The 23,531-nt window shown below is 41.4% G+C and overlaps 1 long non-coding RNA gene across 1 annotated transcript in view; it reads right to left on the bottom strand.

Moving 5' to 3' along the window:
- The window catches only part of LOC109023988 (uncharacterized), a 37,375-nt gene that overhangs the window by 12,007 nt on the left and 1,837 nt on the right, over nt 1–23,531 (bottom strand). Inside the window, exon 2 of the long non-coding RNA XR_002003462.3 lies at nt 5,221–5,305. This is a non-coding gene — a long non-coding RNA (uncharacterized lncRNA). The remainder of the gene's footprint in view (nt 1–5,220; nt 5,306–23,531) is intronic.

The raw sequence follows: 23,531 nt of genomic DNA, 5'->3' as shown, positions 1-23,531 counted from the left end.
ACACATTTCACCTATAAAGATATATAGACTGAAAATAAGAGACGGAAAAAGATATTCCATGCAAATAGAAACCAAAAAAGAGCAGGAGTAGCTATACCTATGTCATACAAAATAGATTTCAAGACAAAATCTGTAAGAAGAGACAAAAGTCATTATGTAGTAATAAAGGGGTCAATTTAGCAAGAGGATATAACAATTGCAAATATATATGAACCCAATGCTGGAGCACCCAGATACACAATGCAAATATTATTAGAGTTAAAGAGAGAGAGACAGATAAGCCCCAATACAATAATAGCTGGAGACTTCAATACCCCACTTCTAGCATTGGACAGATCTTCCAGACAGAAAATCAACAGAGAAACATTGGACTTAATCTGCACTGTAGAACAAATGGACCTAACAGATATTTACAAAACATTTCATCCAATGGCTGCAAAATACACATTCTTTTCCTCAGCGCATGGATTATTTTTAAGGATAGACCATATGTTAGGTGACAAAGCAAATCTTAAAACATTAAAAAAAACCTGAAATAATATCACCCATCTTCTCTAACCACAATGGAATAAAATTAGAAATCATAACAAGAGGTATTTTGTAAACCATACAAACACATGGAAGTTAAACAATATGCTCCTGAATGACCACTGGGTCAACATGAAGAAATTAAGAAGGAAACTGAAAAATGTCGTGAAACAAATGATAATGGAAACACAACATACCCAAACCTATGGGATATAGCAAAAGCAGTACTAAGAGGAAAATTTATAGCCATAAATGCCTACATCAAAATAGAAGAAAAACTTCAAATAACCTAATGATGCATCTTAAAGAACTAGAAAAGCAAGAGCCAATAAAGCCCAAAATTAGTAGAAGAAATCATAAAAATCACAGCAGAAATAAATGAAATTGAAATGAAGAAAACAATACAAAAGACAAATGAAATAAAAAGTTGGTATTTTGAAAAGATAAATAACATTGACAAATGTTTAGCCAGACTAAGAAAAAAAGAGAGAAGACCCAAATAAGTAAAATTAGCAATGAAAAAGGAGACATTACGATCAATACTGCAGGAATTCAAAGGATCATTAGTGGCTACTATAAGCAACTATATCCCAATAAATTGGAAAATCTGGAAGGAATGGACAAATTTCTAGATACATACAACCTACCAAGATTGAACTGGGAGGAAATCCAAAACCTGAACAGACCAATAACAAGTAATGAGATGGAAGCTGTAATAGAGTCTTCCAGTAAAGAAAACCCCGGGACCTGATGGCTTTATTGCTGAATTCTACCAAACATTTAAAGAATACCAATCCTATTTGAACTACTCCAAGAAAATATAGAAGGAGGGAATTCTTCCAAACTCATTCTATGAGGCAGTATTACCCTGGTACCAAAACCAGACAAAGGCACATCAAAAAAAGGAGAAAACTACAGGCCAATATCTGTGATGAATATTGATGTAAAAATCCTCAACAAAATACTAACAAACCAAATTCAACAATACATTAGAAAGATCACTCATTCATGACCAATTGGGATTTATTCCAGGGTTGCAAGGATGGTTCAAATGCAAATCAATCAATGTGATATGTCATATCAACAGAATAAAGGACAAAAACCATATGATCATTTCAACTGATGCTGAGAAAGCATTTGATAACATTCAACCTTTCATGATTAAAAAAAACCCTAAAAAAACTGGGTATAAAAGAAACATACCTCAACATAATAAAAAATATATATATGACAGACTCACAGCTAGTATAATGTAGAATGGGAAAAAACTGAAAGCCTTTCCTCTAACATCTGGAACACAACAAAGATGCCCACTTTCACCACTGTTATTCAACCTGATACTAGAAATCCTAGCTAGAGCAATCAGACAAGAGAAAGAAATAAGGGTCGTTCAAACTGGAAAGAAATAAGTTATCCTTGTTTGCAGACGATATAATCTTATATTTGAAAAAACCTAAAGATTCCACCAAGAAACTTTAGTAAAACTGAAATGAAAAACTTCAGTATCTTTCAGAAAAACTGCAGGATATAAAATCAACATACAAAAATCAGTAGCATTTTTATATACCAACAGTGAATAATCTGAAAAAGAAATTTAAAAAGAAATTCCATTTACAATAGCCACACATAAAAGTAAACACCTAGGAATTAGCTTAACCAAAGAAGTGAAACATTTATACAATCATAACTATAAAACACTGATAAAAGAAATTGAAGAGGACACAAAAAAAGGAAAGTCACAAAAATTCTACTGAAGAGGACACACAAAAATATTCCATGTTATTGATCGGAAGAATTAATATTGTTAAAATGTTCATACTAACCAAAGAAATCTACAGATTCAATTCAATCCCTGTTAAAATACCAGTGACATTCTTCACAGAAACAGAAAAAAAATCCGTAAAATTTGTATGGAACCACATACAAGCTATCCATAACATTTCCATAAAATTTGTATGGAAACACAAACGACCCATAACAGCCAAAGCTATCCTGAGCAAAAAGAACAAAACTGGAGGAATCACATTATCTGACTTCAAATTGTACTACATAGCTATGGTAACCAAAACAGCATGGTCCTGGCATAAAAACAGACACACAGACCATGGAACAGAATAGAGAACCCAGAAACAAATCCACACACTTGCAGTGAACTCATTTTTGACAGAGGTGCCAAGAACATATACTGGGGAAAAGACACTCTCTTGAATAAATGATGTTGGGAAAACTGTATATCCATATGCAGAAAACTTTAACTAGACCCCTGTCTCTTGCCATATACAAAAATAAAATCAAAGTGGATTACAGACTTTAATCTAAGACCTCAAACTATGAAACTTCTACAAGAAAACATTGGGGAAATGCTCCAGGACATTGGTCTGGGCAAAAATTTCTTGAGTAACACCCCACAAGCACAAGCAACCAAAGCAAAAATGTACAAATGGGATCACATCAAGTTAAAAAGCTTCTGCACAGCAAAGGAAACAATCAACAAAGTGAAGAGACAACCCACGGAATGGGAGAAAATATTTGCAAACTTAACCCTGTGACAATGGATTAATAACCAGAATATATAAGGATCTCAAACAACACTATAGGAAAAATTTGAAAAATCCAATTTTAAAAATGGGCAAAAGACCTGAGTAGATATCTCTCAAAAGATAACATACGAATGTCAAACAAGCATATGAAAAGGTATGCAACATCATTGATCACCACAGAAATGCAAATCAAAACTACAATGAGGTATCATCTCACCCCAGTTAAAATGGCTTTTATCAAAAGACAGGCAATAACAAATGCTAGCAAGGAGGTGGAGAAAAGGGAAACCTCATACATTGTTGGGGGAAATGTAAATTAGAACAACTATGGAGAACAGTTTGGAGGTTCCTCAAAAACCTAAAAATAGAGCTATCCTTTGGGAGGCCGAGGCGGGCAGATCACGAGGTCAGGAGTTCAAGACCAGGCTGGCCAACACAGTGAGATCCTGTCTCTACTAAAAATACAAAAATTAGCTAGGTCTGGTGGCAGGCACCTGTAATCCCAGCTACTTGGGAGGCTGAGTCAGGAGAATCACTTGAACCCGGGAGGCAGAAGTTGCAGTGAGCTGAGATCGCACCATTACACTCCAGCCTAGGCGACCAGAGTGAAACTCCATCTCACACACACACACACACAAAAAAAAAGAAAAGAAAAAAAATAGAGTTATCATATGATCCAGTAATCCTACTGCTGGGTATATACCCAAAAGAAAGGAAATTAGTATGCTGAAGGGATATCTGCACTCCCATGTTTATTGAAGCACCATTCACAATAGCCAAGATATGGAAGCAACCTAAGTTGCTTTACATACATCAACAGATGAATGGATAAAGCAAATGTGGTACATATATACCATGGAGTACTATTCAGCCATGAGAAAGAATGAGATCCTATCATTTGCAACAACATGGATGGAACTCGATGTCATTATATTAAGTGAAATAAGCCAGGCACAGAAAGATAAATTTCATATGTTCTCACTTATTATGTGGGAACTAAAAATCAAAACAATTGAACTCATGGAGATAGAGAGTAGAAGGATGGTTACTAGAGGCTGGGAAGAGTAGTGAGGGAGTGGGGGTTGGGGGGAAGTGGGGATGATTAATGGGTACAAAAAGTACATATAGTTAGAAAGAATGAGTAAGACCTTGTATTAGTCTGCTAATAAAGACATACCTGAGACTGCATAATTTATACAGGAAAGGGATTTAATTGACTCAAAGTTCCACATGGCTGGGGAGGCCTCACAATCATGGTGGAAGGAGGAGGAGCAAAGTCATATCTTACATGGCAGTAGGCAAGAGAGCGTGTGCCCTTTATAAAACCACCAGAGTCACTATCCCGAGAATAGCATGGGAAAACCCGCCCCCATGATTCAGTTACCTCCCATGGGGTTCCTACTATGACACATGGGAATTATGGGAGCTACAGTTCAAGATGAGATTTGGGTGGGGACACAGCCAAACCGTATCAGACTTAGTATTTGATAGCACAACAGGAGGACTGTAGTCAATAATAATTTAATTGTACATTTAAAAATAACTAAAAGGGTGTAATTGGATTGTTTGTAATGCAAAGGATAAATGCTTCAGGGGATGGATTCCCCATTTACCATGATGTGAGTCTTACACATTACATGACTGTATCAAAGTATCTCATGTACCGCATAAATATATACACCTACTATGTACCCACAAAAATTAAAAACTAAAAGAGTTTAAAAGGGTCTTTGTAGTTGTAATTAAGTTGAGAACCTTGAGATGGGGTCATCTTGGATTTAGGGAGTACCCTAAGTCCAGTGAAGAGGAGAAGACACAGACAGAGACACAGAGAAAAGGCCATGTGAAGATGGAGACAGAGATTGGGGTGATGCATCCATCAGCCAAGGAATGCCAAGCATTGCTGACGATCACCAGAAACGAGGAGAAATACAGGAAACAGATTCTCCCTCAGAGCTTCCAGAAGGAAACGACACCACCGACATTTTGATTTCAGACTTCTGGCCTCCAGAACTGTTGGAGAATGAATTTTTGTTGTTTTAAAGCCACCAAGTTGTGCTAATTTGTTAAAGCAACCTTAGGAAATCAATACAAGGGGTATCGACAAATAACCTCTTGCAAAAACTATACTCAATGGAAAAATATAGAATACCTTCTCCCTGAAATCAGGAGGGAAAAAAGGGTGACCACCATCATCACTTCTCTTCAACATTGAAGGGGAGGTTCTGGCCAGTGCACTAAGGGGAGAAAAAGAAATAAAAGTCATAAATATTGTAAAGAAAGAAATTAGGCTGGGCACAGTGGCTCACGCCTGTAATTCCAGCACTTTGAGGCTGAGGCGGGCAGATCACCTGAGGTCAGGATTTTGAGACCAGCCTGGCCAACATGGTGAAACTCTACTTCTACTAAAAATACAAAAATTAGCCAGGCGTGGTAGTGGCGCCTGTAATTCCAGCTATTTGAGGGCTGAGGCATGAGAATCGCTTGAACCCGGGAGGCGGAGGTTGCAGTGAGCTGAGGTCACACCATTGCACTCCAGCCTGGATGATAAGGAGAGACTGTGTCTCAAAAAAAAAAAAAAAATTAAATTGTGATAAAATTGTTTTTGGATAATGTGATTCTGTACATTTAAAAAAATCTGAAAGAATGTACAGACAGGCTGGCTGCAGTGGCTCACACCTGTAATCCTAACACTTCGGGAGGCTGAGGCAGGAGGATTGCTTAAGCCCAAGAGCTCAAGACCAGCCTGGGCAACAAGTGAGACCCCATCACTATAAAATTTAAAAAATAAAAATAAATAATGTCCAGGTAAATTCTTAGATCTGTCTCTCAGTCACGCGAGGACACAGTAAGAAGGGCATCATATAAAGGCGGGAAACAGACCTCACCAGATTCTAAATCTGCTAGCACGTTGTTTGTGAACTTTCCAGCCTCCAGAACTGAGAGAAATACATTTCTGGTGTTTAAGCCACCAAGTCTTGGTATTTTGTTATAGCAGCCTGAGCTTATTCTTTTAGGTTTTAAACGTTTTAAGTTTTAAAACTTAAATTTTTTAGAAAAAATAACAATTTTAACCAGTTTTATTTTTCCTTTCTGGTGTTATGGAACATAATGAGGTTCTTTTCACTTTTTCCTCAATTGTTGATTAAAGTTGCCACTTAAGTGTGAAGTTTAGATAAACAACAAATTTAGGAGACATGATAAAAGTTCATTGTTTATCTGAAATTATTATTATCATTTTTTTTGAGATGGAGTCTCACTCTCTTGCCTAGACTGGAGTGCAGTGGCGTGATCTCAGCTCACTGCAACCTCTGCCTCCCAGGTTCAAGCGCTTTTCCTGTCTCAGCCTCCCAAGTAGCTGGAATTACAGGTCCATGACACCACACCCTGCTAATTTTTGTATTTTTAGTAGAGACGGTGCTTCACCATGTTGGCCAGGCTTGTCTCGAACTCCTGACCTCAAATGATCTGCCCTCCTTTACCTCCCAAAGTGCTGGGATTACAGGCATGAGCCACTGTGCCCGGCCTGAAATTCAGTCTAATCAAGCATCTTGTATTTTTATTTGCTAAACTTTGATGGATCTTTTTTCTGTGGGTCACCATTTTCACAAAAAAGAGATGGATTAACTCTCTTTTTGCTAATAGGAAATTGCTATTTAGGAAATTGCTAAATAGGATTTATTTAGCAATTGCTATTTAGCAATTGCTAAATAGGAAATTGGCAGGCAGGAAATGTGAAGAAGGTCCAGCTTTAGACAGAATTATTCTGTAGGTGTATCTAACAAGTCCTTCTCCTCTTGTTTTGTTTAACAACCATAACTTACTGTAAGTAATAAGCAATGATGGAAACTTCCATAGAGAAGAGAAGGCTTTAGAGTTAGTTACACCTGAGCTCAAATCCTAGCAGCATCTTTTATTAGCTTTGTGACCTTTTATTAGCTTTGTAACTCAATCTTCATCTGTAAAATAGTAATACTATTACTAAAAGCCTTCCAGATTGCCATAAACCTTAAATAAAATAATATATGTAATAACTTAGCACGACAGCTGACATAAATTAAACTTCTCAAATAGCGGTTCACTTTTTTTCTATATTGGAGACAAGGTCTCACTCTGTTGCCCAGGCTGGAGTGCAGCAGCATGATCTCAGCTCATTGCAGCCTTGACCTCCCCAGGCTCAGGTGATCCTCCCACCTCAGCCTCCTGAGTAGCTGGGACTACAGGTGCACACCACCATGCCCAGCTAATTTTTTTGTAGAGACGGGGTTTTGCCATGTTGGCCAAGCTGGTCTCAAACTCCTGGGCTCAAGTGATCCTCCCACCTTGGCCTCCCAAAGTTCTGGGATTACAGGTGTGAGCCACCGCACTTGGCCCAAATGGCAGTTCTTCTTGTTAGTGTCTATACATGGTCCCCTTCTTTTATACCATTAAGGAAAGGACATAAAATAAATGCACAAATGACTATAATACGAGGCATACAATGATGTTGGTGGAAATAGGGAAGATATTATATTATGGAACTTCAGACGAGAAGTCATCTACCATTTGATTCTTGCAATCAGATGTTCACTCGACACACAGTAATTGAACTTGAACCATGCACAGGTACACTATGGGCTACATTTGATGTGGAATTTAGAGTAATGCCATAGACTTGTTTATGTCCCTCCAAAATTCGTATGTTGAAACCAAATCCCAAAGGTGCTGGAATTTAGAGGTGAGGCCTTTCGGAAGTGATTAGGTCCTGAGGATGGAACCCTCTTGAATGGAATTAGTGCCCTTATGAAAGAGGCACTCCAGAGAACTCTCATGCCTCTTCTGCCATGTGAAGTCACAGCAAGAAGATGGCCATCTGTGAGCCAGGAAGTGGGCCCTCAACAGACACCAAATCTACCAGTGCCTTGATCTTGGACTTCCCGTCCTCCAGAATTATGAGAAATTTCTGTTGTTCACAAACTACCCAATCTATGGTATTTTTGTTATAGCGGCCCAAGTGGACTAAGACAACAAAGGACATTCTAAGTGGCAAAAACAGCTTGAAGACTTTTCTAAGTGGAGAAAACAGCTTTCTCCATGATGGGAAAAATAGGGAATACATATAGGGAATAGCACATGACCTTGTTTGAAGGTGAAAAGAGGAGGAGAGTCAGGAGATGGGGTGGCTCTAAGTGCTGGGTCTAAGGATGTGGGCTTGATGTCACATCCATGGGGGTGCTATTAAATGTATTTTAGCAAGGCCATGAAAGACGAGGATGCACAAAAGAGTATTCTGCAGCATTGCACAAAAAGGAATGAGACGGAGATTTCCTAGTGGCTTGGGGAGGGAGGACACTGAGTTCAGGATCTATTGCAATAATGCTGATTTCATCACTCCCCTGCTTAAGACTCTTTAATGGCTTCCAGCTACCCAGAGGATCGAGTCCAGAGTGCTTTAGCTGGTCTAAAAGACCTGCATGTTCTGGCTCCTGCCTACTCCTCCCACCTTTTGTCTCTGGGCTCTGGCCACAAGGCCTTTCTTCAGCCCCTTGGGCTGTTGGAACTCTCCCATATCTTGGGCTTCATGTTCGCTCTTCCATCTCCCTGGCATGTTCTCCTCCTACCATGTGGCCCTGGTAAACCCTACTCATCATTCATATGTTAGCTTAACTGATCCTCTGAGGGAAGTTTTCCTGGAGCCTCTAATTGGATGAGGTTTTCCCATTGTACACTCCCAGAGCACCCTAGGGTTCTCCTATGCGCACTTGTCACTATTTGCATATTTGTAATCATTTGCTTACTGCCTATAACTCTAGGTAGGAGGGCAGGAACTCAGCATACACTCCCCCTTTTCTTTTTTTTTTTGAGACAGAATCTGGCTGTGTGCCCAGGCTAGAGTGCAATGGTGGGATCTCGGCTCACTGCAACCTCCACCTCCTGTGTTCAAGCGATTCTCCTGCCTCAGCCTCCTGAGGAACTGGGACTACAGGCACGTGCCACCACGCCCAGCTAATTTTTTGTATTTTTAGTAGAGACGGGGTTTCACCATTTTGGCCAGGATGCTTTCGATCTCTTGACCTCATGATCTGCCCATCTCGGCCTCCCAAAGTGCTGGGATTACAGGTGTGAGCCACCGCGCCCGGCCAGCATACACCACTCTTTGGGTACTAAGTAGTTGGCTGTCAATAAATACTTATTGACTGATGGACATGGTGGACAGTAACGGACTCCTTCGATTAGGATGATGGCAATGGAAATAACAAGGAGAGGATGGAGAAATATGAATCTGGAAGTCCATGCTTGCCTCTCTCCAAATGGAATGGTCTAGAACAGGGGTCAGCAAACTGTGAGTGGGGCCAAATCAGGCCAGCTGCCTGTTTTGTAAATGCGGTTTTATTGGAACAGAGCCACATTCATTCATTTATGTATTGTGTTTATGGCGGCCCTCACTCGCAATGACAGAGTTGAGGAGTTGCAATGGTGAGCGGAGGGTGGGGGGTGGGGAGGGCGGCCTGCAAAACCTGAAATATTTACTATCTGGCCCTATATAGAAAAAGTTTGCAAACCGCCACCCTAAAAGAAAGACTGCATGGAGGTTCACCATAATAATTACAGTGTTTACCTTTGTGTGGCAGGATTATAGATGGGCTTTATATTCTTCTTAATTTTCTGCATTATTCATATTTTCTATGAAGAACATTATTTTTTATAATCAGTAAAACAATAAAGGTTATTAAAAAACAGATTGAGTGCCCCACTAATTCTTTTTAATTTTTAACTTCTAAGTGTTTTACACTTTTTTAAGGGAAAATCTTGTGAACCAGAGCTCTTTGCTTTGCTGGCTTTGGAGGGCAGAGCCAGACAACTCTAAGAGCAACAGAGGAAATCTCTGCTCCCCCGTTTCCTGCCCCAGTGGGACTGTGCTTTTCTGCTAGTTGGAGTCTGGCTTCTAATTCTAGGTTTACATAATCAAGCTGAGTGTTTCTATAAAACTTGGATTCCATTATATGTGTAGTTGTCACATACTATACATGTCCATAATCAGCAACTTTATGGAACACTTAATATCTAGCAGTATTCTGACTGGAACCTATTTTCTAGAGTTTAATAACAATTATTAACTAAAGCTGCAAAGTGTAGACCCACAACTTTAACAGTGATTGCAGATTTTTTTTTTTAAAAAGTGTTAGCAAATGACTTCAATTAAAACAGAAAATGAATTTGCCAGATTTTTGTTCATGGCTGTGTCCCCAGCATAAGGAGCACATAATACGTGCTTAACAAATATCGGTTAAATCAAGAAATGAATTACTATAAAAGAAATAGGAGGCCAGGTGTGGTGGCTCACACCTGTAATCCCAGCACTTTGGGAGGCTGAGGCGGGCGGATCTCCTGAGGTCAGGAGTTCAAGACCAGCCTGGCCAACATGGTGAAACCCTGTCTCTAATAAAAATACAAAAATTAGCTGGGTGTGGTGGTGTGCGCCTGTAATCCCAACTACTTGGGAGGCTGAGGCAGGAGAATCACTTGAACCCAGAAGGCAGAGGTTGCAGTAAGCCGAGATCATACCACTGCACTCCACCCTGGCAGCAGAGCAAGACTCCATCTCAGAAAAAAATAAAAAAAAGGAAAAAAGTGATACTCAGGGAAAATGATCTTTTACAAAACATTTCTGTTCAGTATAAGAACAATGTGTACTCTTAGAAATACTGAAAATTAGGAAAAGGAGAAAAAATCAAATCTATTATCTCAAATTTAAACCTATGAGTCTGGACACGCTCTGGGAGACTGAGGTAGGAGGATCCCTTGAGCCCAGAAAGTTCAAGACCAGCCTGGGCAACATAGGGAGACCCCATCTCCACCAAAAAAAAAAAAAAAAAATTTAGCTGGGTGTACTAGCAGACACTTACATTCCCAGCTACTCAGGAGACTGAGGTGGGAGGATCGCTTGAGCCTGGGAAGTCAAGGCTACAGTGAGCTGTGATCATGCCACTGCACTCCAGCCTCAATGACAGGGCAAGACCCTGTCTGAAATAAAAATAAAAATAAAGCTATCATCATCATTATTTTGTTGCACTGCTCTCATTCTTTTTCCATATGCCTAGCTTTGGAAATGTAATGTTAACTATGTACATTTACAATTTTGTCTTCCTCTTAAAATTAATCTTATAACATAAAAATTTTCCATGTAATTTCAAGGTCTTTGTAAACATTAATTTTAATGATTATATAATAAACTAAGTGGAATTCCATTATTTACTTAATTTCCACAGTAGTTTCTTTTCTTTTTTTTTCTTTTTTGCCCAATCTGGTAGACAAAGGTATAGTTTCTTTTCTTTTGTAATTATAAATACTACTACAAATAGCTTTGTGCAGTTAGCCATTTTTCAAATAAAGCACTTGACAGGTAGCATATCAGCCCAGAGCGTCTACGGAATGCTACAGTAACAAACCCTCAAATCTCCGTGCTATGACAACAATGGTTTATTTCATGTTCATGCTATATGTCCACTGCAAAAACAGAATAATGGAATAAAGTCCTATAAAAATTCAGTTCCCTGCAATTTGATTCAACAAATATGTGTTGAGTGCCTGTTATTAACAAGGCCCACTGCTGGTCCTGAATGTAGTTGAAAAGATTTTCTGATGAGTCACAGATAAAATGAAAAGTGGGAACTTCATTTTCATCACATGCTGTATGGCAGCAGAAAAAAAATCAATAAGGCAAAAGATCATTTTTCTAGTGTAGTCATTTGTATACCATGTCTGTATTGTTTCAGATGTGACTCTCTTTTTCTATCTGCCTCTGAAAAGCACTCCTTTATGCTTCAAGGACAGCCTGGTGTGTCTCTAGACCAGTGGAAAGCTTGATAGAGTCAATGCCAGGCCCTGGGATCCCCAGCCTTGGTTTTGCAACACACAAGTGTTCCCTGTGACCTTAAATGCTGTTGTGAAACTTTCCAAACAAAACACATTTCAATGCATGAAAAACAAATAAAAGAAAAAATACCCATTAGACCAATAATCTCCATCCTATGAATTTTCCTAAGGAAATATTCCAACAAAGGAAAAAACCATATACACATGAAAATCCTTGTTGTAGATATTTGTAATAGCAAAGGATTGTAGGTAAATTGTAGTATGTGTACTAGATGGAATACAATGAATCAGTAAACATTGATAAAAGTATGAAATTATGTAGAAACACAAATGTTTATGATTTAAATGGAAAATAAAATTTCACCTATGTTGTAGAATTATATAACACAAATACGTTTTTTAAAAACTAGTAGGAAACATAAAATGGCTGATTTGTTATGAAATAGAACTTCTGCATTGTTTTTAAAGATTTGTATTTCTTCTATTTTTAACATTCAAAGCAATAAAACTTTTTTTTTTTTTTTTTTTTTTTTGAGATGGAGTCTCTGTCGCCCAGGCTGGAGTGCAGTGGCACGATCTGGCTCACTGCAACCTCCACCTCCCGGGTTCACACTATTCTCCTGCCTCAGCTTCCCGAGTAGCTGGGACTATAGGCGCCTGCCACCATGCCCAGCTAATTTTTTTTGCATTTTTAGTAGAGACAGGGTTTCACCGTGTTAGCCAGGATGGTCTCCATCTCCTGACCTCGTGATCCGCCTGCCTTGGCCTCCCAAAGTGCTTGGATTTCAGGCGTGAGCCACCAGGCCTGGCCAACATTTTTAAAAAATACAATAAAATCCATTCCTGGGAGGAACTCTATGGTCAATTAATGTTTTTAAAGTTGGAAGTAAAGACTTAGGTAGATTGCTAACACTGTGTTGGGATGTTTGTTTGGTAGCTCTTCTGGAAGCATCTGATCAGCTCCCCCTTTTTCTGCTATGCCCTTATTCCTCATCGCTCATAGACTGAATCATCGAAATAAAATGTTTTGAAATAGAGCTGTTTGGAGAAAAGAATATCCATTGCTATCTCTTGATATCACTTTCCAAAACTCAGAAAATGAATAGTTTTGAATGCCAAGGCATGCTTCGATATGAAATCTGTGGATCTAGGTGACAGAAGACATTTTTCAGAACTGACTATAATCAAGTCTTTCATTTTGCATTGAGTGGGCACACAGCAGACACCCGATAAATTGTTGATGGAATGAAAAGGAGGTGAGGGCTCTCTGTGCCCTCCAGATCAGCAGGCATTCAATGTGGGAGGCAGGAAGGACCACGGGATGAGGCCCAGCAGCCCCTGCAGAGAGCCCTCTCTCCACCCCCCCCAGCCCCACGGAGATCCTGGAGGAGGCATGAGCAAGAGCAGGCCCAGCATTGGTGGGTTGATGGTTCTAGGGCGTTCCAACCAATTTTCACACCCTGTCAACAAAAGTGGAAGAAGGGACTGTTGAAAACCACCAAGGAGCTGCTGGGTTCCTGTACCTCACGTCAGCCAATTACATTCTTTACTGGAAGCTCTCTTGGGCTCTGATGCTCTAAGAACAGACTCTTGGAACCAACATTTATCCTTGAATCAAAAACTCGTTGGAAACATTACTGTGCTCTGCCATTTGAATCCATAATACGCCACCAAGGCCAGAGACTTTTTTTTTCTTTAGTATTTGTAACAACTCTTTGTTGATGATGTTAGTTTTGGTGTTTTGGTTTTGCCTGGAGCAGATCCCAATTTCTCCTTCGTAAACTTGATGACTGGCACAGCACAGCAGGAGCCTTCTAAATAGCTCAAGTGGCATCAATCTCAGCAGCCAGTGGCCACATGCCACCTCGTCACCTTGGCTGGGGTCCTGTAGACAGCACGGTGGCTGGTGGCATCTGTTTTGGCTGCTTCTCTGGGCTGTGCCTGAGCAGTGAAGAGACCAGTGTGGGTTTACCAGTGACCAGGAAGTCCTTGTTGAAAGAAAGATGGGAACAAGTCTTAAAGAGATAATTAGCATATTCCCGGGGAAATGACGCTTGACTGTTAGACACAGGCACTTGCAGTGAGCAGCTGCAATGTTACTGTTCAGGCCACCCTGGTAAGGGATCCCACAGGATCAGGGGCCCAGCCAGTCTGGGTAGCCCCAGTGGCTTTGTCTCTGTGTCTTCTTTTGCCCTACTTTGTTGCAAATTTAGCTAAAATATGTTTATCCCTTGGGTCATTGTGCAGTTTCAATTCCCTTTGCAAAATATTTCCCCAGGAGAAACTGGAGAGTAATTTTTAAGTATGAGTAATGAATTAGACTCCAGCCATGTTTTCTGGGGAACAGGCAGGTGATTTTTTCTCTTTTCACACTGCAAAGAGATCCTAGAACGCTGACATCTGCAGGATGCCAGCCTCACCTGCATTCCTGACTGTTGGTTTGCTTCTTTAATGAAGAAGCTTAGGGGGAAAAAGAAGGCTTATTTAAATGATCTGATGTTTCCTTTACCAAAGATTTAAAAGATGCACAGAGTTCAGAAAACTGTGGGAAACGAACATTCCACTGCCAAGTTTCAGGATGAAGAGAACACTCTGAGTGGTTTTCAATTGTCTGCTATAATAAATGATTAATTTTCCCATTATATTACATTAGAGGGATTAAAAATGATTCTGCCTTCCTTTTATACCCAGTTTTATGAGTCACTTGTATGATGGCGTGTCAGTAGTAATAAAGATGGACCAGACAGTTTAAATAAACTGTGCTCCAGCAGAAGGCTCCTGGGTGATGTGAGATTCCCTTAACTCTTTCTCTTGATTGGGGGTTTGGATGGAATCAGAGGCCAGGGTGGCAGGGCTGCAGGCAGCTGGGAGCCAGTTCCAAAGGCTGGCTCAAACTGGGTGGGGTTTGATGAACTGCCCCTCACCAGCGTCTCCTGCAGGCTCACTGTGTTAGTTTCCCACAGCTACTGTAACAGGGAACGACACACTGGGTGACTTAGAGCAACAGAAATGAATTATCATGCAGCTTGGGAGGCCATAGTCTGAGATGAAGATGTTGGCAGGGCCCTGCTGTCTCTGAAGGCACCAGGGAAAGATTGGTTGGAGGCTCTCGGCTAGATTCTGGAGTTCCTGGGCTTGTGGCAGCAAAATTCCAGTCTTCACATGGCATTCTCCCTGTGTGTGTATGTCTCCAAATTTCCCTTTTTGATAACGACATCAATCATATTGGATTAGGGGCCCATAATACTCCAGTATAACCTCGTCTTAACTAATCGTATCTGCAACAACGCTGTCTCCAAATAAGTCCACATTCTAAGGTACTGGAGATTAGGATGTCAACACAGGAATGATGGGGAGACGAACTTCAACCCAGACTGCGCACCCTGGTGAGTGTTGAAGCTTCACCCTCCATTCAGAAGCTGCAGGTAAGTGACCATGAGACTGCTTCTCCTCCCTGCTGCTCACCCCAGAGGAGGAGAAAAGCCAGCCTGTAGGGAGGCCCAGGCTTAGGTGAGGGACCCATACTTAGTTTGCATTTTCCTTACAGTTCTGCTCTGTTTCTGTTCCTCCTTCCTCAGATTACAGATGCTCCAATTCACTATCTAAATCATTATTATCATTATTATTTTTTTGAGATGGACTCTCACTCTGTCTCCCAGGCTGGAGTGCAGTGGCACAATCTCGGCTCACTGCAACCTCCATCTCCCAGGTTCAAGCAATTGTCCTGCCTCAGGCTCTTGAGTAGCTGGGATTACAGGCATGTGAAAATGTGCAACCACACCTGGCTAATTTTTGTATTTTTAGTAGAGACGAGGTTTCGCCCTGTTGGCCAGGCTGGTCTTGAACTCCTGATGTCAAGTGATCCGCCTACCTTAGCCTCCCAAAGTGCTGGGATTACAGGTGTGAGCCACTGTGTCTGGCCCAAATCATTTTTCAAGAAATGATTTGGAATTTATTCACATTAAAAGAAAGAAGCATGATACCATGGAATCTTAACAGGCGATCTCAGAAGTCACCTAGTCTAAATCCTTTCCACGAATGTCCTAGATGATTCCTAGGTACCAAAGCTTCAACCAATGAATGAATGTCCCCAGTGGAATTCTGGGCCCTGGTGATCAAGTAGGATGGTTTTCTGGGAAAGTCATGGGAAGGATGGGTTGTTTAGGAGAGTTCTAAAGTCACAACCATGAAGCCACCTGTTTCTGCCCCAGAGAGTGTGCCTGGGTTTTCATATCTTGGATCCAAATAGCATCTTCCTTGGAGGCCAAGGTTCTGAAGAAAAGTGGGAGGGTGGGTGGGTGGGGGCACCCCCTTTTTGAGTGGGTGAGGCTCCACAATCACCTGAGAGCTGACGTGGGGTGACCCCTGTCACATATACACACAGGTTCGACACATTCTGCCCCTGAGGTTATCACAGCATCCGCTGAGTAAGTTCAATCCCTCAGGTATGTCAGAAGGGCAAGTACACTGAGATCCTGCTCCGGGAAGCTCAGAGCCCTTTTAATAACTTTTCCCCCTATTTTCTTAAAAAGGAATATATATTCAATACATGAAACTGTGGAAAAATCATTAGAGTGTGTATTTTTTAATTGCTGTAATCCCTTTACCCAGAGATCCCTACTGCTAATGTTTCTGTATATTTCATTTCTGTTTTCCCTCTATATATCTGTGTAGATTGATAGACGGTAGAGGCATTTACAGAATAGGGCTGATATTGTAGATTACACTTTCATATCCTGTTTCTTCCAAGGGCTACTATGAATATTTCTACATGTTATTTAAAAAGCTTATACATATCATATTCAATGGCTACATAATGGTATGTTTTTTGGCTATTTTATACGTTTATTAGCTATCCCATTGTTTGAGAACTTTAGGTTTGTTTTGCAGTTTGGGAGATATAAATATTTGATAATATTTGATTATTACCTTTGGTTGGTGCCTTAAAAGTGGAAGTGCTGGGTTTAAAAGGCGTGAGCATTTGGAGGGATCTTGATAAATACTGCTAATTTATGACTGTCTCCCTTCCACATCCTAGTGAAGTCTTTCGCTTGTATTACAGCTGCCCAACATCTGGGCAGACAGTTCTTCATGGAGTGAGAGGTCAACAACCAGTGTCCTGGTATGAAGAGGATATAGAACTAACTTTCCCAATATTTCTGTGTCACTGAGCTGACAATAGCTGCATCCCCTTTTATTCAAATGTCTTGGGGGGTTTATTTTCCTACTCCTACTGGAGAAGATTAGTGAGTACATGGCCAAGAACCCAGGGAGAAGAAAGTGTTGCCAGAAAGCAGTTACCTATTTTTTTCCCTAAATAAACCCATAACAGGAAGGAGATGGGAAAGGAAGAGATGAAATGAACCAAGCTGATTGTTAGCTGCTCACATTTCCTCGCAACAAATCATGCCATATAAGTTGCAGGAGGCAGATATTTAGTATCAACAGAATCATTATTTCATGCACCAGGAAACTGAGCAATGCTGGTGGAAATGTTGGCCAAATCCGTGCCCTAATTGATCTCAAGGCCACTTTTGGAAAAAAAAAAAGTGCATGAAAGACCCACAGGCGCCCCTAAGTGACCTGGGAAAACCTCTCTGGCTGACCCCTCTTTCCTAATCCCTTTGTTTCATTAATTTTTTACTACAAAATGTTTTAGATATGTGAAAAGGCGTACCCACCACCCAGCTGGTTAAATAAAACCTTACAAATAAAGTGAGCCTTTGTGCCCGTTTATTACATTTCACCTTCACACCCCTGTTCCCAGAAATACTAATTATTCATAGTTTAGTGCTCACCATTGACATGTATTTCTTTATACTTCGGTACAGACGCATGCATTCCTAGGTACAATGTAGCATTGCTTCCCGTGATTTTTAACTTTTGTAAGGATACAGTATACATCCTTTTGCAGACTACTTTTTTGTCCCACCGGATATCTATGAAACTTATTCATGTTGAACATGTAGCCCAGGTTCACTCATTTTTGCTGCTGCATAATATTCCTTTGTATGTACACTTTATTTATTGAGACGGAGTCTCACTTTGTCTCACAGCTACAGTGCAGAGGCGTGATTGAGGCTCACTGCAGCTTCGACCTCCCAGGCTTAAGCAATCTTCCCTCCTCAACTTCCTGAGTAGCTGGAAACTACAGGCACAAGCCACCACACCTGGCTAATTTTTGTATTTTTAATAGAGATGGGGTCTCACTATGCTGCCCAGGCTGGTCTTGAACTCCTAGGCTCAAGGGTTCGGCCTCCCAAAGTGCTGAGATTATAGGTGTGAGCCACCGTACCCACTCTGCTTCTTAAGTTTTTGAATGATCAAATCTGGACAGAATGAACATGATAGTCGACCCTAAAAGGGAGAAAGCTGTCACTAAGGGGCAGCATCCGGAGGAGAGGCTGATTGGTCTGGATGGTGGTGATAGACCATTCTTCAACCATTGACAGATGGAACCACAACACTTCCCCGACTCCTGGTGAAGGGCCCAGGGAAATCTCCCAAATTGTCTAGTTTAGAAATGACTCTATGTACAGAACCAAGTCAGTTGATTTCCCCAGTCTATTAGTTCAGCACTCTTTACTACCAGCCTCAGAAACCAACTCTAGTTCATTTAAACCAAAATAGAACTTATTGAAAGGGTGCCAGTGACACAGAGGCTTGAGAACCAGGTTTGGACAAGAGCTCTTGAAGCAGGAAAAATGACCCAAGGCATTTTGCAGAACTGACCTGGTGGAGACACCACTGGCCACAGATGCTGTGGCCTTCCTCAGCCCAGACATTGGACATCACCATCAACATCAACATTGGCATTGGTGGTTTCACTGTTGTGAGAACAAAAGCCCTGTTTGAGAGGGTTTCAGAGAGAACGGGAGGAAATGAGGTGGCAACGGAGAAGTCCCTGTAAACGGAAGCTGAGAAATGGGTCTGTACCTAAAGGAGGGCATGGGGTCAAGAGGGTTTTGGGTTTTGTTTTGTGACAGAGTCTCGCTCTGTCACCCAGGCTGGAGTGCGGTGGTGCAATCTTGGCTCACTGCAACCTCTGCCTCCCAGGTTCAAGCAATTCTCCTGGCTCAGCCTCCCAAGTAGCTGGGATTACAGGTGCCCACCACCATGCTCGGCGAATTTTTGTATATTTAGTAGAGACAGGGTTTCATCATATTGGCTAGGCTGGTCTCAAACTTCTGACCTCAAGTGATCCACCTGCCTCAGCCTCCCGAAGTGTGCTGGGATTACAGGTATGAGCCACTGCGCCTGGCCTAGAGGGTTTTTTAAGATGAGAATGCTGACAGCACGTTTGTGTACTCATGGGAATAATCTAGTGCAGAAAAAAGAGCAGATTAGATGATCACAGGAGCGACATTTTTGAATAAGTGGGAAGGGATGCACCATTTGTACATGGAGGAGGAACAGTTCACTAGAGTGATGGAGCAAACAGTATTTCGGGACAGACACAGGAGGATAGTAGACGGGGAGGTGGGACAGGCAAGTTCTTTTCGGATGCCATCTATTTTCTCGGTGAAATAAGAAGCAAGGTCAATTGCAGATTATTAAGAAGGCAGCCAGGTGAGGTGGGTCACACCTGTAATCCCAGCACTTTGGGAGGCAGATGGATCACTTGAGCTCAGGAGTTTGAGCTCAGCCTGGGCAACATGATGAAACTCCATCTCTACAAAAAATTAAAAAATTAAAAAATTAGCTGGGCATCGGGACATGTGCCTGTAATTCCAGCTACTTGAGGGGCTGAAGCAGGAGGATCACTTGAACCCGGGAGGTCAAGGCTGTAGTGAGCCAAGATCATCACACCACTGTACTCCAGCCTGGGTGATAAAGCGAGGCCCTGTCTCTCTCTCTCTATATATATATATTATATATATGATAATTAAGGTGAAAAGGGCATCAAAAGGCTTGAGAACATGAAAAACAGAAATAACAATCAAATTTCAAAGGTTTTAATTTTTTTATTCCTGATTTTGTAATATACTATGATAAAAATCAAATGAAAAAGAAATCTCTTAAAACGTCCAAAATGAACAAAAGTGGGATATAAATGATGTATATTGTTTTATCTTGGGGCATCAACTGTTAGTCTACAAAACTAGTTTCTCTACTAAAGAGCTCAGCCAGTCCTGGAGATTCTACAAACCCCCATCTATTTCCCTTTCTCCAGAAATGAAAGTGACAGAACAGTTAACATCTACTTGTCCTGAGTTAAAAGTCCAACTTGTGATATTGATTCTGACTAAACTTCAGAGAGTGAGAAAGGAATCTGTAAGAGGAGGGGGAAAACTTTAACCAGTGAGAATATACTGTGGCAAGTGCTGCATTTAAGAGACAAAGTCCAAGCAACCAGAGTTTTGCTCTTACAGAGCATGCGATGCTCTTCTGATAGCCGGAGAAGAAGATTCACCCTCCACGGATGTGTAAACAGCACTGGTTATTCTGCCAGCCACAGGATCTGTGATCCAGGCATTGTGGGCGTTTCAAAATAAGTGTTTTGAAATTTACCGCCCACACCTGCCATCTCCCTGCACCCACTGAATTTCAACACTGGTCTGGTGGTGCAATATTGATATTCCCCTGGCAAAAACTCCTTCATGGAGGCTATGGGATGGGGTAGGCTTCTTGGTAGCAGTTTCCCTCAACGGCATGATCACCTCCCTGTACTGATTAGATAGTGTATGGCCAACCTGTCAATAAATTTGATTTAAAAATTTATTTCCTGGCTGGGCACAGTGGCTCATGCCTATAATTCCAGCACTTTGGGAGGCCGAGGTGGGAGGATTGCTTGAGACCAGGAATTCAAGACTGGCCTGAGTAATATAACGAGACCCCATCTCTACAAAAACATTTAAAAATAAAAAAAAAAAAATTAGCCAGGCATAGTGGTATGTATCTGTAGTCCCAGCTACTCAGGAGACTGAGGCGGGAAGATTGGTTGAGCCCAGGAGGTTGAGGTAACAGTGAACTCTGTCTGATTGTGCCACTGCACTCCAGCCTGGGTAAGAGTGAGACACTCTCAAAAAAGAAAAAAAAAAAAAGAGAGAGAGAAAAGAAGTAAAAAACTACAAATAGAAAAAAAATGAAATTAAAAAAATATTTTCTCCATAAAAAATTTTGCCAGGCCATATATTTTTCTCTTTGGCTCTTTTCCCAAAGTCATCCCTCTGATACTACTTGCTGGAAGCCCCAACAAGAGCACAAATTTGTCAATAATTTTCTCAGTTTCATTTAAAATGATGATTGACCTTCCCACCCCAGCCCGATTTCTTTCGGAGCGATCTAATTTCTTTGGAGACCTGTGCCTGTGGACTCGTGTTAATTTGTTAATTGAGTTAGACTGCTGCCAGAACATCACAAGCCCTTCATTTGAGCTCTATCCTGTGTCAAACGGTGAAACGCTGGATGTAATGAACCTATATTCGTTGAAAAAATGAGAGCTGATGAATTATCACCCAAATGTGATACTGTTGACAGTAAATCCTTTGGAGGGGATGGCATGTCGGCCTCAGAAGTGCAGAGCTCATGGACCAGGCTGGCAGTGGGAAGGTTGGTGACTTCTAAGCAGTGTCACCTTCTGGAAGCTCTGACACTCAGCAAGTCAATGCCAGGCTGAGAGGCATGACTCAGCACCCTGGCTCACCCCTCATAGACATTCTCCATGCCCCAGGATCGCAGTTTCAGTGCTATTCCCTGTGACTCAGCTGTCACGACCTCTTTGGGCAAGTTCCACCGCATGTTTTGTGGGCCAGGGCTCTTAATCTGAGTGCAAAGGCCTTATCAGCCAAGCAGATGGACCAGCAGCTGCCACTTCCCAGGGAAGCCAGGATTTACCCCTGGGTCAGCGGGAAAGGGTTTCCTGCGAGGATACCACGTGTAAAGTCCTTTGGGATGAAAGGCATTCTGAGGATGTGAGTTATCACAGCGGAGCTCACCAAGGCTTCTCCAATTTGATATAAATAACTCTGCATTGGCAGCAGATGGGAGGAGAGCCAACTAGTAATGAATACTAGGACAAACAAACAGGCCTCCGGGATGCCGGCCCAGCCTCTCCAAACCACAGTTGGCAACAGGCTTGGAGGTGGTGGTGGGCGAAGCTGTACCGGCAACATTGCATTAATCACTTATGAGTGAAGGGAGGAAGCGCTCCAGAATAATGGAAGTGCAAATAATTAGCAAAGGCCACACCACATAGGACTAGAAAGGGCATAACTGGGAAGCATGTTAATTTGCCTGACTTGATGTTTAGCTATTAACCAGCAAATCAGTAGTGACATAAAGGACCCTTCCTACTTACTAAGCTCTGTGTTTCAGAGATAACAGAGAGGGATGACACAGTGGTAGCACCACCCCACCCCCAACACAGAGCAACAACTCAATGGAAACAGAGGGAAAGCAAGTCTAGCAGTGCTGCATACAATAGCTAACTCCTGCAAAAAACAGACTCCTTATTGTATTGTTGGGGTGATATTAAGTATGGGAGGAAAAAGTGAGATGATTCCAAAGTGGGAACATTGGGGATGTGAAAGTTGTCAGAAGCAAAATGGAGTCACTAGGGTTAAGAAAACTCTGACAAACAGATCCAAGGAAGGCCATGAAGAGAGGATTCTCACACTTGTATGCCTGACCACGAAAGACTACAGAAACCACAACTTTGTACCAAGACCGTCACAGCCTTATACAACAAATGCTTCTGTAAGGACGTCTGCCCAGCAACTGCCTCTCCAGCCTTGGACGGGTGTCACCCTTGTTGTTGATCTTTTAGCCAGGGATAAGTATTTCAAAGCAATTATGTAATCCCCTTCATTTTTTCCTTTAAAAATCATTCTCTTCCTTTACCTCCCTGAATATGCACATGGTTTACCTATGGCACAGGTATTCACATTGCAATGCTCTGTTCCCAAGTAAACATCTTTTCTTTTAGACAGCCTCTGTTTGTTTGTTATTTAGATTGGTGGGGAACAAGCAAATATAAAAGACAGAGTTGCCTAGAGCTGAGATGCCAGGATTAGCCGTGCATTGATTGGGCTAAGCCATGGGCTGCAGTGAAACAGAGTGGGGAAGAGCAAGGGAGACTCTCGTTCGGCTGGGATGGTGCTCCCGGCTCTCAGGAGAAGCAAACCCAAGTCCTCCTTGGATAAAAGCATCGCCATCTTAGGTTCTCAGGGTTCCCATACACTAAGATCAACAAAATGAGTTCAGAATCAAATAACATGAAAAACACAAGCAAACAGGTTACCATGAGTGAGAATCAGCAAAAACAATCAACAACAGAATTAAACCCCCTTCCTTCGGGTAATGAAATTATCAGACTCAAAATACAAAATAACAGTGGATAAAATGTTTAAAACCTGAAAAAAAGGAATCTCAAAAATAATCAAGCAATAAGAGATAACAAAAATTACCTAGATTTTGAAAAAGACAAAACTGAAATTTGAAAACAGAATTGGCCGAGTGCAGTGGCTCACGCCTGTACTCCCAGCACTTTGGGAGGCTGAGGTGGGTGGATCATCTGAGGTCAGGGGTTCGAGACCAGCATGGCCAACATGACAAAACCCCGTCTCTACTAAAAATACAAAAATTAGCTGGGCGTGGTGTTGGGTG

This window comes from Gorilla gorilla, chromosome 17 (assembly GCF_029281585.2).
Source record: "Gorilla gorilla gorilla isolate KB3781 chromosome 17, NHGRI_mGorGor1-v2.1_pri, whole genome shotgun sequence".
Classification (NCBI taxonomy): Eukaryota; Metazoa; Chordata; class Mammalia; order Primates; family Hominidae; genus Gorilla; species Gorilla gorilla.
Note: the sequence above shows the minus strand (reverse complement) of the source record. Positions and strands in the feature narration are given on the sequence as shown.